General features: G+C 44.5%; 1 pseudogene; it reads right to left on the reverse strand.

The window, feature by feature from the left end:
• Positions 1-3,433: 3,433 nt before the first annotated feature.
• Positions 3,434-4,252, reverse strand: LOC147453605 (putative CCR4-associated factor 1 homolog 6 pseudogene; annotated as a pseudogene).
• Positions 4,253-14,105: the final 9,853 nt, after the last annotated feature.

The following is a 14,105-nucleotide window of genomic DNA, read 5'->3' on the forward strand; positions in this document are numbered from 1 at the left end:
CAAGCAGGGACGACGAGCACCTCCTCCTCTCTCTCTCTCTCTCTCTCTCTCTCTCTCTCTCTCTCTCTCTCTATCTATCTATCTATCTATCTATCTATCTACTTGTCCATGTTTTCTACTCCATTCATTCAATATTAAAGTTAAATGTTCGTGTGTTTAATGCAGGTATGGATGATGAGGAGTTTCTTTCTTCTTTGTCACCCCAACAGAGACAGTGGTACGTGGAGTATCATCGCTCTAGCGCACCATCGTGCGTTCCTACTCCATCTGCATCTCCCTCTGTTTTGAAGTCCTCAGCGCACTCCGAAGCTTCAGTGTCGACGAGACGATCTTCGCACTCGTCTAGGCACCGACGCTCTAGTGGCGGCGGTGGCGGTTGTTGTGGGGATGCCGTCGCTAATTCTTCGACACCGCCTCATGTTCGACAAGGCTCTTTACCCTCCCCTTCTTTGCCCGTCCCGACACCAGCCACGGCATCGCCATAGACACCAAGATTTGGGCGGCTGACTGCCGTTCCTAGCAGCTACACACCACTAGCTACTCCTCCTGGAGTCACTCCAGTGGACACTCCTCGCTTCGGGGCTCAGACTCCATTGGAGACACCCGGTGTCCGTACCCCCGTCGACACGCCGCTAGAGACCCCTGTCGGGATACCCAGGTTCACGCGTCAACGGCGAGAGGGCTTGCCTTACTCCGTCGACTTCAACGGCGGCATCATCTTGGATGATGAAGGCAAGAAGGTGATTTCGTGCATGCGCAGTCTTTGCTCTCAGGTGTTTAGACACTACATACTAAACACCTGGAGTGAAGTACCGAATGATTTAAAAGACAGAGTCATCAGCATGCTTCATGACGAGTTTCCCATTCAACCACGGGATGACCGCTTCAATGAAGACGTGATGAAGGTTCGAATGCGCGAATACTGCAAGCACAAGTGTTCCGAAGTGCAGAAAGCAATCAAGCATGGGTGGAACAGACCAGATTGGCTGGCCAAAGAAGATTGGAAGAATATGAAGAAAGCAGTGAGCGAGAATCCCGACAAGTGGAAGCAACAAAAGGAGGCAGCCAGAGCGCGAGTAGAGGCAGTGAGCTCGCACCACTTGGGGAGCGGAAGGTGGGCATTATTTGAGGCCGATTGTGTAAGTGTTTTCGCATTGCTTTCTATGTTTGATAGTTTAGAGTTTATGGGTTTTTAAATTCTAACATAATGGATTCTTTGTATGATTTGACAGTGGTCGATGAGAGGACGTAATTCCACACCGTACGAGCGTGAGTACGCAGGCAAGAAGGGCTTAAACGCCATTATGGACATTCTGAGTTCTCGCAGCAGCATGGTTAGTATTAGGGTTTATTCTTTTCTATTTGTTGCATTGTTTTATAAACGTCGCTATATGTTTATACTTACAAAAAGCTGTCTTATTGTTTTTTTTTGCAGAATCCGACAGATACACTGCTTGGACGCGATGAGACGTCTGATTAGACGACGTCAGTTTAGCCATAGGTAGATAGCATTAGTTTCTTTTTGTCATTGCTTATGTATCATGAGACGACTTTTATACGTCTTTTTGAAAACCTTGTATATTTTTTAAATAATGACAATGATTTGTAACTATTACATTTGCAAAGTTTAACAATCAAGTGATTTTGCCCATGTATACAATTGTCATCGATTTACTTTCATCAATTCACACTTGTCAGTTTTGTATCTTTATTTTGCAAACAATACGTACTATGGATGATGGAGTTAATGGTTATTTTGTCTTGTGGGTGACTATTTTGGGTCTATATCTACCTTTGCACTTTTTTTCAAAGGTGAATCAATTAATGAAACATTCAATATGGTTGAATGCCCTGCCACCAAAAAAATTTCCTCTTGGGCGTCGCTATGAACGTCCCTATATAAGGCTCTGCAGCGTCGTTATAATCGTCGCTATAGGAATCGCTATATAGCGATGATTATAGCGACGCTTATAAAGACTGTTATAGCGACGCTTATAGGAACGTTCCCGTATCGACGCTCTTAGCGACGTCGAGGGTTATAAAAACCCAGTGTATTTCCGCCGCTAAAAGCGTCACAAGAGCACACAACCTCTTGTAGTGTAGTTGTACTGTATTTGACTTCTGCGCAATGAGATTCCTGTTTCAATCATTATTTCTAGTGTCATTTCATTTCCAGTTCTAGTTCTATCTTTTAGTACTCTGAAGTAGGGTTTCAAGTCGTAAGTTTTGATTTCTATAGAGAGGTAGGTGAAGACATGGTAGAAGGTGAAGGTCACATAGGTGACTCTACACCTTCATGAAGACTGGACTAGATGCTTGGATGGACTCTTGACCACAAACATGTAGAGTGAAATGAGATATGCAAGCCTTAACTATTTTAGGCTCTCCCTTGCTAGGTCTAGCTCACCACCACTCTCACTTAGTTACCTCTTTTGATTAAAATACACACCCAAAATACCTCTACCTAGATTATAAGGTCTCTACAAAATGTTTGTTTCTTTGGCATTGATAACATCTCTCTCTCTCTCTCTCTCTCTCTCTCTCTCTCTCTCTAAACACACACACACACACACACACACACACACACTGAACACATTATCGATAGTTAGTTTTGAAGTCATGCACCCTATAAGATAACCTCATGAATTTTTCTAGTTGAATCAAAACATAGGGTTTCAAAAAGGTGGACCCAGATCGTCGGGAAATTTTCAACAAGTTTTATGAAGGGGCAAAAGCATCTTTTGCTTCCATCCAAAGATGACATAAATGTGCTGGCACCTCACAAAATTTGATGATTTTGATCACCCCTCCCTCATCATTAAGCTCCCAATTGCTCACCACAGGATCTCGTGCATGAACTTGAGAGGCTTACCAAAGGCAAGAACTAATCATGCATCTACAAGGCTAGTGGGAAAAGAAGGACGTGAAGGCCACAAAATTTGGCAATACGAGTCTAGTAGTAGGAGCAGTAGCAACAGAATGATGTATCAGTGAGCCAACACAAATTTATATTAGCATGTAGCCTTTAAACCTTGCACGCTAGGTGGTTGGCATACTTGCTAGGGCCCACTCACACACATGCGCGCACACACAATATTAGGTACTCTATCTTGGTGTTCTTTGGAATTTCAAAGTAGTCTGTTTTGATGTGTTTTGGTATTTTAAAGTACTAGGTAAAAAATATATAGCAATTTACATAAGAAAAATGGTATATTTCTCCAGATTTTGATTTTTTGTACATATAGTACAAATGTACTTGTAGAAGGGAATTCATTGAGACATAATTTTGTGTTTTTAAACAACCAAAACAAATGCATCAATTCCAAAAAGTTACATCGGCGATGCAAAATTGGGCCGGCTATAGAAAAAACTAGACGGCCGGCCGCCACCAAAACTCGACCTGCTAAACTAGGAATATCCACAAGCATTGAGCCTAGAATGACATTGGAATTCCTTCCAAATGCCTTTCCTTCATGCTATGGAAATCCACAAGATGCCTTTCCTTGATGCTATGGAAACACATTGCAGTAAGCAAGCTGTTTGAGCCAGCTTGACGGGCAATGGCAGCTGGCCGTCTGTCGACGGCCAAATACCTTGCCAGACCCCGAAGCCCATATTGTGCCTCCGGCGCATACTCTTTTTGCAAATCCAAAACGTCACAAACCTTGCCGAAATACTCTCGCACCACTTGATCAAACTCCGCGCTCGAGGGCGGCAACAATTGCCCTGTCAGAATCTTCACCAGGTATGCGAAGTCGACGTCTCCCGCGTAGCAGACGCAGTGCAAGTTTTGGTTCCGAACCAGATTGTACCTCATTAGATTGTCACCAAATGCCCGTCTATCGACACCATCTCTTTTGAACTTGTCCAAATCCAAGCCGGCATCTCTCAGAAATTTCACCGACTCTGGAACGTGAAGGTCTGTATGCACGTCGAAACCTTCGAAGTTAAACTGCCATATGCAGTGCACGCCGTCAATCGTAGGGAGCATTCCATGCTCATTGGTAAGAGTGAGACCCAATTGGATGAGTTTCATGCTATCGACATTTGTCTTAATGGTCTGATATTTGTAGTCTTTTGTCGGTACTGATAGTGATTTTCGCTGCTCGCGGATGAAACCTGGAAACTCAGTGTCGACGGCAAGATAAGGATACAAGTCTTTCAATCTGCTGATTTGCTCAAACTCGTCATGCAAATTTGCGGCCCATACCTCGCGGATACAGAGCCGGTTACTGTGATCTGAAGATGCCATGTTGTTGGTCGCGTGAAAACTACAGGCGGATAAGCTTCAAGCAATGAAGCTGTAAGTAATGCAGGCCGGGGCTGTTGAGTCTGGATGGATGAAGACACAATCTGCAGAACTGAGAAGAAGATGCACTTGAACGGATCGAAAGAAGGGTTCTTGGGCGGATCAAAGAATTAGGGTTATGGCTGGAAACGCAAGGCTTCCTGGTTCTGCTTCTGCGCAAGGGGATGAAGCACAATACGCCGCAGGCGCGGTACTCCGTAAGAGGAACACACGTGACACGGATGTTGTCGCAGACTGGGTCCTCAATACACGAAGGATATAGAAATCGGGCACGTCTCAAGAGGATGTGAGCCCGACATTTATGAGCTCAAAAATTGGCGCTATTCACGTGGGCGAAGAATTTTATTTTCAAAAGAAAATCTACCAGTAACCTCCAGTCCCTTTGTTGGTGTGAAAGGCAGGCCGCAGGCGTAACCATGAGTTTCTTAGTGCCTCTTTAGACCATTCTGACTTAGGCTGGTAGACCATTCTGACTTAGGTTGGGTTAAGACTAGGTGACGAAAGAAGTTATCTTTTTGCTCTTCCGTCGGACTTTGCCGTGGAAGTTCCGACTCCTTTTTGTGTAGATGAGGCGATCACTGCAAGAGCTTATGTGCACTTGTGACTCTCTTAACGATGGAAATACAGTGGGTTTTTATACTCCCTGGCGTCGCTAAGATCATCGCTAAAAGGTCGCTACGAGAACGTTGTTATAATCGTCGTTATAAGTGTCGTTATATACGTCGCTATATAGCGATGATTACAATCCTTCTGTAGCGACGTTGCAGAACCTTATATAAAGACGCTTATAGCGACGTCCGAGAGTAAAAACTTTTGGGTGACAGGGTGCACCCATCAACCATATTGAATGTTTGTTGCATAAAGTATAATAAATGAATCCAAGATAAGCATATATTCACCTTTGAAAGAAAGTGCAAGGTATAGACCGAAAGTAGTAACCCACAAGATAATATAACCATTAACTCCATAAAGATACAAAACTAACAAACGTGATTGAACGAAAGTAAATCAATTACAATTATACACATCATAGGTAAAATCACTGGATTGTTAAGCTTTACAAATGTAATAGTTACAATGCAACACAATTGTCATTATTGAGAAAATACATGGTTTTTCACTAATTACAAAAAGACGTATACATGTCGTATCATTATACATGCTATGAAAAAAGAAAACTAATTCTATTCGGCTATCGCTAGACTAACGTCGTTTAATTAGACGTCTCATCGCGTCCAAGCGACGTATCTGTCGGATTCTACAGAAAAAAACAATAAGATCACTTTCTGTAAGTATAGGCATATAATTTCAAAACAATCTATTTCTTATCTTATCATTAAAATATAACAAATGTATAAGAGTAAAGTGAAATACTAACCATGCCACCACGAGAACTAAGAATGTCCATTAGGGCATTTAAACCCTTTCTGCCTGCGTACTTGCGCTTGTACGGTGTGGGGTCATGTTCTGTCATCGACTACTGCTCAAAACATACAAAGAATCCATTGTGTTAGAATTTAAAAGTACAAATAGGCATAACTACCAAACCTAAAGAGCAACACAAAAACACTTAGAAATCGGCCTCAAATGATACCTACGCGCCGCACCCCAAGTGGTGCAAGCTCCCTGCCTCTACTCCCGCTTTGACTGCCTCCTTTTGTTACTATTCGCACGCTACTCGCTTCACATTCTTCCAATCTTCTTATGGTATGTTCCACCCATGCACCTTTATTGCTTTTTGTACTTTAGAACGCTTGTGCTTGGAGAATTTCACATTTGAACCGTAATCAGGGCTTCATTGAAGCTCTCATCCCGACTTGACACGGGAAATTCGTCATGCAGCATGCTGATGACTTTGTCTTTTAATTTATTTGGCACTTCACTCCAGGTGTTTAGTATGTAGTGCGAAATACCTGAGAGCAAAGACCGCGCATGCCCGAGATCACCTTCTTACCTTTGTCATCCAAGATGATACCGCCGCTGATGTCAATCGAGTACGGCAAGCCCTCTCGTCTATGACACGTGAACCTGGTGTCTCGACAGGGGTCTCTAGCGGCATCTCAATGGGGATACGGACGTCAAATGTCTCCACTAGAGTCTAGGCTCTGAAGTGAGGAGTGTCGCCTGGGGTGATAGCTCCCGGAGGAGTAGCTAGTGGTGTGTAGCCAGGAACGCCAGATAGCCGTGCAAAACCTCGCGTAGATGGGGATGCCGTGGCTGGTGTGGGGGAAAAAAAGAAGGGGAACGTAAGGAGCCTCGTCGAACACGAGGCGGTGTCGAGGCATCAGCGGCGGCATCCCCACAGCAACTGCCACCGCCGCCACCACTAGAGCGTCGGTGCCTAGACGAGTGTGAAGATTGTCTCGTCACCGAAGCTTTGGAGCGCGCTCAATGCTCCGAAACATATGGAGACGTTGAAGGAGTGGAACGACGTGATGGTGCTCTAGAGCGATGACGCTCCTCGTACCGCCTCCTCTGCTGGGGTGGCAAAGAAGAAAGAAACTCATCATCATCCATACCTGCATTAAACACACAAACATTTAATCTTAATATTGAATGGAGAAGAAAACATGGACAAGTTATAATCTATACTAATAGATATAGGGAGAGGGATTTCTATGTAGAGAGAGAGAGAGAGAGAGAGAGAGAGAGAGGACTCATAAAAGGGGAGGGATTCCTGTGTAGCGAGATTCCTGTGAAGTTCTTGTGAATTTATCTCCTGTGTGCATTCTTGTAAAAGCTATGTCTTGAACAACATGTTTTTTATATGTAGCTGTGACTCTGGTCATAAATTAAATTTCTTTTCTATTTGCCGTAGTTTTCTCGATTACTTGCGGCAGATCTTTATCTATCACGAGAGAGAGAGCGGTATGTCTAATCTATTTTTTATTTGCAGGTTTCTATATTCTTGGACAATTGTAGATTCTCGGACTTTATCAGTATGAGTGATCATGGCAGGAGTAGTGCTCGCCCCATCAAGGCGGACATAGAGCGCTTATTAGCGTCTGCTTCACCCTATTAACTAGATCTAATGGAGGGATGACCAGCATCTATGAGCAGAGACGGATCACTTCCTGCACGATTGCAGCCTCAGTCTCCATCGCACTTGGAGCGTAGTATTGCGTCGGCCTCGTGCCGACGTAGTCAGCATTTCAGACTTTCCCGACACACTGAGGAGTGTCCCTGCTTATGAGGCTGCATCGGGAGTTTCCAGCTCTCTCTCTCTCTCTGGAGAATAATTCCGCATGGAAGTATTTGTATATGTTTGTATATCTGTAAGTTCTTAATGGTGTGTTGTGTTTGTTGAAGGACCCTTATATGCAGCCGTTGAAACCGTAGGCGCTAGCCGAGAGTGTGTGTGTGAGAGAGATTGAGAGGGGGAGAGAGAAAGAGGGGAAGGGAACATGAGAGGGAGGAGAGAGAAAGAGCATACCTGGAGTGGAAGCAATGATGATTAAACACAATTTAAATTTCTCAAGTATAGCATATAGATAGGAATGGATGAGAAGCCATGTGAATATAATATATATTATAAAATGGAACTAAATTGTTCAAATACAATGTTTATGGCTTTAAGAGGTCCTTCTCTCATTCTCGCATAGCTGAGCATAACTTCCTATGTCTATGTAGAGCTCTCCGTTTAGGCAGATGTCCTCCGTTCCATTTTGTAGATCCTCAGCATGCACCCTGTAGAGAGTAGCAGCCTCATGCTCGTCTGGCACCACCTCAACGGCTTCTGATTGAGCATCTTCTCCGATCTCTTCCATTGATGCCGCTGTGATTGGCACATGGTATCCCTCATACGTCCGTGCACTACGAGGGGCTACCTCTATGACGTACCACCAGTTTGATGCAGACTTTGTAGGATGAAATATCTCCTGCCAGAGCCACATAAATTACATGAGAGCTTCCAAGCACAAAACTTCTAAAATTGGATGTTAAATATTTATAGACTTACTTGTTCACAATGCTCGGGTACTACGAAAGTGTCTCTTAGGTGGGTCCATTTTTTAGTTGAACCAACCTCAAGGAAACCAGAGTCTCCTTTGTTCACAGTTGCATTGCGACGCTCCATATTTATCTTGAACCATTGCATGTCGAACAAGTAAACAAAAATCCTTTATAATCGATCCTCAAAATCTCTTGTAGCGTGCCGAAGTAAGTGAGTTTTTCCACCACAGGATTTGCATCAGAGGACTGTCGTTGACTACATGTTAAATTTTTACCATGATTCCACAATCTTGTGTAAAATGCTTTTTGTCGATCCGTTCCACCCTAAATGTTGACCTTTACACCATGCTGCTGTGTATGACTTATACTACAACCAACAAAGATTATGAGTGGTCGTTCAAACATCTAGAAGGTCGGTAGTCGTACATTGCAAAATTACCTTGGTCGTGCAACCCTAAGAGTACTTCCACTCCTCTTCAATCACTTCTTCACCGCACTGTTGTGCGCTTTTCAATTGGTTGCAACCATCTTAAGCTCATGAATGTTGGTAGGCTCTCCAGACCCGTTGGATAATGCATCGGCGGTTGTCTTCCCCGTCTCCACTCGATTCATGCCCTTTGTCTCTCTTGCTTTGCATCCTCGTATTCTGAAATCCACTTTTGCATCACTAGATTGTGAAGCATGCAAAATCGGTCGATTTTAGCCTCTAGATCTTCCGTCATCTTCTTCTCAACACCGAAATTGCACATGACAATCCCAGATATACGCTCATCATCTATGGTTCGCCATAGCGTGTCTTGGGTTTTACGAAATCCTTCTAGCTACTCTCCAATGTAAGCCAGGGACTCAGATACCATCCAACCTTCTGCCATGCTACCCTCCGGACGTGCCTTATGATGCACATATCCCTTGAGCGTCTTCATGAAACGTTGGTGCAACCAAAGTTGTTCTGTGCTAGGAAGTGTACAATGCAATGATGTGTATGCTGGCATGTGCATGGCAAAGGGCACAAGTAGGTATGAAGACCCTGGGCAGGAGAGTGGCAGCGGAAATGTATGCTTAAAGTGGTTTTTTAAGCCAGGGGGGCCTCCAAATTGGGATAATTGAGATGGCAGGTCAAGGTGTCCAAAGTGTGAGAATGTGTCCTAGAATGAAGTGTTCGAGGTTCTCTAGAAGCCCGTCCCAACGGCTCGTCAAACGGGGCCACGGTGTGAAAGATATGCCAATCCGAAGTTAGAAGGCTTTGCAGATCTCGACTGACAGGGTAGATACAGACAGGCGGCTGAAAAGGGGATCAATGGATACACGTGTAAAGCTCAAGTTGTCGATCATGCCGGTCTTTTTGGTTCGTCATTCGGAGCTCAAACAAGAAAGTTACAGCTAGTTGAAAGTTTGTCGGGGGTCGGGTACGTGCTCACCGAGCCACGTCGATAGGCGTGCTAATAGGGACTTTTCTTGGAGTGGCCAAGGTTTTGGAAAAGCATACGATGTGGGAAATCAACCAGAGTTCGAGTCGCACTGTTCAAAGTTGTGGACATTGGGATACGTTCAAGCCAAACTCACACACGATCGTGACAAACGCAGGTCGGGTTTCTCTTGCATTATGGATCACCATTCGAGCATGTGGGATGGCTGAAATGTGGTGAGACTCTTGGGATATAAATTTAGCAAGAGGAAATCTGATATGGCAGGGCTGAACGGAAACCTGATGAGGATGTGTGGTCTTAACCACCGATGGCATGCGAAAGGGAGGCTCGGTGATTAAAGTCTTTGGCTATAAATTAATTCAAAAGGAAAAAAGGTGACCCCTTAACTTTGGTGGAGTTTGCTCAAAGGCAAAAGGAAAAGAACTCACAAAAGAAAGCCTAGAGGGCAGTGGCACGCGGCGCCAGGGCTTAAAAAAGAAAGTTTTTTTCCGTTTGCTTGTGGAAACTAGGAGGTGAGTGAAAAAAAAGAGGGCAGCGGGTTTCCAAAAAGGGGAAGGAGACAAAAAGCGGGTTTCCAAAAAGGTTTCCAAAAAGGAAAAAAGGTAACCCCTTAACTTTGGTGGAGTTTGCTCAAAAGCAAAAGGAAAAGAACTCACAAAAGAAAGCCTAGAGGCAGTGACGCGCGGCTCCAGGGCTTAAAAAAGAAAGTTTTTTTCCTTTTGCTTGTGGAAGCTAGGAGGTGAGTGAAAAAAAAGAGGGCAGTGGGTTTTCGAAAAGGGGAAGGAGGGCCTTCTTTTTCTATGGCTGGAGGGGAAGAAGAAAAGGAAGACAAGTGGGAGAAAAAAAAAATTGTGCGCATGGTGATCGAAGCCAACATGTAGGGTTTGTCCGTGAAGCGACCGAAAAGGCGAGGCCTTGTTAGTGTGAGTTGCTTATTTTGAAGGTGTTTTCGAGAGGACAGGGGTGCTGTGAATACCATGAGCTCTATAGAGGTCATTGCGTGTGTGTCGGGGTGTGTTCCCCATTCCCCCTCTCCATCTTCTAGTGCTCCACGGAGGAGCACACTCATTGCTCCCTGGTGATACATTTATAAGCAAAAATGTGGCAGAGTGTTGGCCCCATTTTCAGTGGTGAAGAAGATGCGGTGGCAGATTTTGAGTTATTTATGCTCTCATTGCAAATGTGGAGTGATGAAGAAAAGCTGCAGACAGTTTCGTTGGTGTTGCGAGGTAGGGTAAAGGCCTAGTTTGATGCTCTAGAAGATCCAAGTAAGCAGGATTGGGTTGGTTTTCGAGAGCGGTTTCTCTACAAGTTTCACAAAGTGGTGTCGGCTGTTGAAACGGATGCAAAGATTAAAGGGTTGCAGCAAGAAGTAAGTGGAAATTTTGATGCTTTTTTTATAAGTTCGAAGCTTGTTGGAGTGATCTGGTTGCTGCCACCCAAGTGGTCAATGCGGATGGTTTCAAGCTGGAGAAATTCCTAGCTTACGTGTGTCCTCGAGTTCGAGATAAGGTGGATGATGAAGAGCCAAATACTTATGCCGAGGCAGTTAGAGTTGCCAAGGTGAAGAGCAGGAAAATGAAAAGAAAGTTGGAGTTAGGCTTGTTAAAGCCTGCAGATTGTGTGCATGTTGAAGCAACAATTTGTTCTATGGGCCCGTCAAGGATGATGCCAGTGATGGGAAGTGTGGAGCCTGTTAGGGTAAGACCTATGATTGACTACGTTCCGTGGGAATTACCTGTTGGTGAAGTGTCTATGCCGATTGTGGAGGAGCTTGTCAGCGAAGATGATCCTTTTGTTAGAGAGAGCCTGTGTGTAGAGGAGTTAGCAGATGCCAAGTGTCCAGTGCAACTTGAAGAGGTGGAGCCTGTTCTCGTGGAGTGCTTGTATGAAAGGGTAATAGATCGTGGGCAAATGGTAGGTGCCGAGAGCTTGGGGTTGGATGACGAAAGTGGGCAGGATGATGGTCAAGCTTTTGTGGAGCAGCTAGAGGATGACGATGTTGATGCCGAATCGGCCTATGGTGAAGATGATGAGGCTACAAGCTCAAGCTTCTGGCAAACAAGTGAGGAGGATAGAGATACAAGCTGGGAGACAGAATCCGAAGAGTCGATGCTGTTATATGCATGAAGATGTGGTGGTTGCCACTATAAAGGATGAGCCGGTGACAGCATTGGAGCTTGGGAATAAAGACATGTAGGTGACGGTGCTATGCGGCACCATGATAATGACGATGCTCATCGAGGTAGCCGTGGAATGTGCTTTGATTGTACAACAGGCACAAGGGTTTCCCAAGAAAGAGAGTGTTGTTGTGGCTAAGAAAGAAGAACAGGTTGAAGAAGATGGCAAGGGCGAGGCATCGGATACTTGTTGAAGGGAAGAGCAGCTACAATCACCTATGGATTTTACGGTTAGTGCCTTGGATGTAGGTTCTTTTGGCCAAGAATGCATTGAAGATGAAGCTGATTGGGGGTTTGATGACCCGATGGGTGAGATGGATGAAGAGACACAGGTGATTGTAGTGAAAGCTTTGACCAGAATGCAGGTGATAGGAGGGTCTGTCCCTCTACAGATGGAGCTTTCTTTTGGAGAGCAAAAGTATGCTACTATGGTGGTGTCGCCAGAGGCAGGTATGGAGGTGAGTATGGAAGTGATGGTGATCGGGGTGCCAATGTTGAAAAAGTTTCCCGTTAAGCGGAGTGGTTCTTTTGAGCATGAATTGAAGAAAGGTCCAAGGGTGTGGACTTGTTCAAGCTGTCAAAGGAAATTTGCATATGGTGGTTGAAGGGGATGCTGATAAATGCAGTTGTACAGTGGGCTGCCAAGCAGGTACAAGATTTTCTTGAGGAGGATCTCACTTTGCAAATTCAACCAAGAGCCAAGCTTCAATGCATGCTCACCTCCTTTACCATGCTAATTACTTAGCTAAGACATGCTAATAGGAGTGATTATGTGAGGAGATGTACATCTTTCTTGCAAGAATACTCCTTCTTCCTCTCAATCTACTCTCATACCCCATTAGCTCTCAGCATTTTTGAAGGTGTGTGAGGTCTTGGGTCTGAGACCGTGAGGGAATTGATGTTGTGTTTAATAAGTGTTGTGCTTAGTGCTTGAAGTTTCCATCTTCATAGCAGTAGCTAGTACTGAAGGAACACAAAGAATTTTATTGTAAAATGTCTCTCTTGATGGGAGAAACCATAATACAAAGCCTTTTGGAGGGGGGACCGAATCCATCCAAATCCGATCCTCAACTGATGTCAATTAGTTAATTTCTCTATCTTTTGAAGTATTGTTCATGCTATCTAACTAGGTGTTATGATTTTTGTTACTTCGTTAGCGTAGAAGGCAAATTTTCAGTTCTGGCTCCACGTTCGTCCACCTGGCATCAAGCCCATAATCAAAATCTGGGTCATTCGTAGAAAATCAAATGGACGACCAATTTAAAGAGCGAGAGACTCAGACGCGCAGAGAAACGCGATGCAGCAGGGACGGAGGGCCGTGAGCAAGTCGGGATTCCCGCGTAGTTCGCTCTTACAGCAACAAGCCGGGAAGAACCAGAAACTAACGAAGTAACTAGTATTGGAGACCTTTCGAACCCTGGTTATATTCTGCAAAACATCAAGTTGGAGGGTACTTCGAATGCTTGCCGACATGATCAGCATGGACCGTTCAACACATCTTTTAGGTAATGCTATTAGGTTGTTGGCGATGCAGATGGCAGAGGCCGATGAATGCACAACTTCTTTTGTCAACAGTCCATAACTAACAATATCCTCGTGAATTTTTTTGCCCCTATCAGCTTCTTGCGTAGTGGAACATGCCTTAAAGATGAAAGCATGGGCGATTCCATCTGGAGCGATTCCTTGCTTTGCATCTCCTGAGAACACCTTTCAAACCCTGGTTATATTCTACAGATCATCAAGCTAGAGGGTACTTTGGATGCTTGCCGACGTGATGAGCAAGGACCGTTCAACACATTTTTTAGCTAATGCTATTAGGTTGTTGGCGATGCAGGCGGCAGAGGCCGATGAATGCACAAGTCCTTTTGTCAGCAGTCCCTAACTAACAATGTTCTCGTGAAATTTTTTGCCCCTATCATCTTCTTGCGTAGTGCAACATGCCTTAAAGATGAAAGCATGGGCGATTCCATCTGGAGCGATTCCTCGCTTTGCATCTCCTGAGAACATCCCAGGTTTTCCTAGCCTACCACATTTGGCATACATGTACTGAGATCTTCCAAGCAAAGCAAACCAATGAGAGTACAAGTGTTGGTATGCAGCATTGAACAACAATCTACTTCTAAATCCTCTTGCAGCCTCAATTCCTTAAGCACACATCTTGGACACATCACAAACTTTCAAGCTTGTCAAGCTCATGAGCATCCCAGCCAAGGTATACTCACGAAAGCATAAGGAGTT

This window comes from Adiantum capillus-veneris, chromosome 7 (genome assembly GCF_014529385.1).
Source record: "Adiantum capillus-veneris isolate H3 chromosome 7, ASM1452938v2, whole genome shotgun sequence".
Lineage (NCBI taxonomy): Eukaryota > Viridiplantae > Streptophyta > Polypodiopsida > Polypodiales > Pteridaceae > Adiantum > Adiantum capillus-veneris.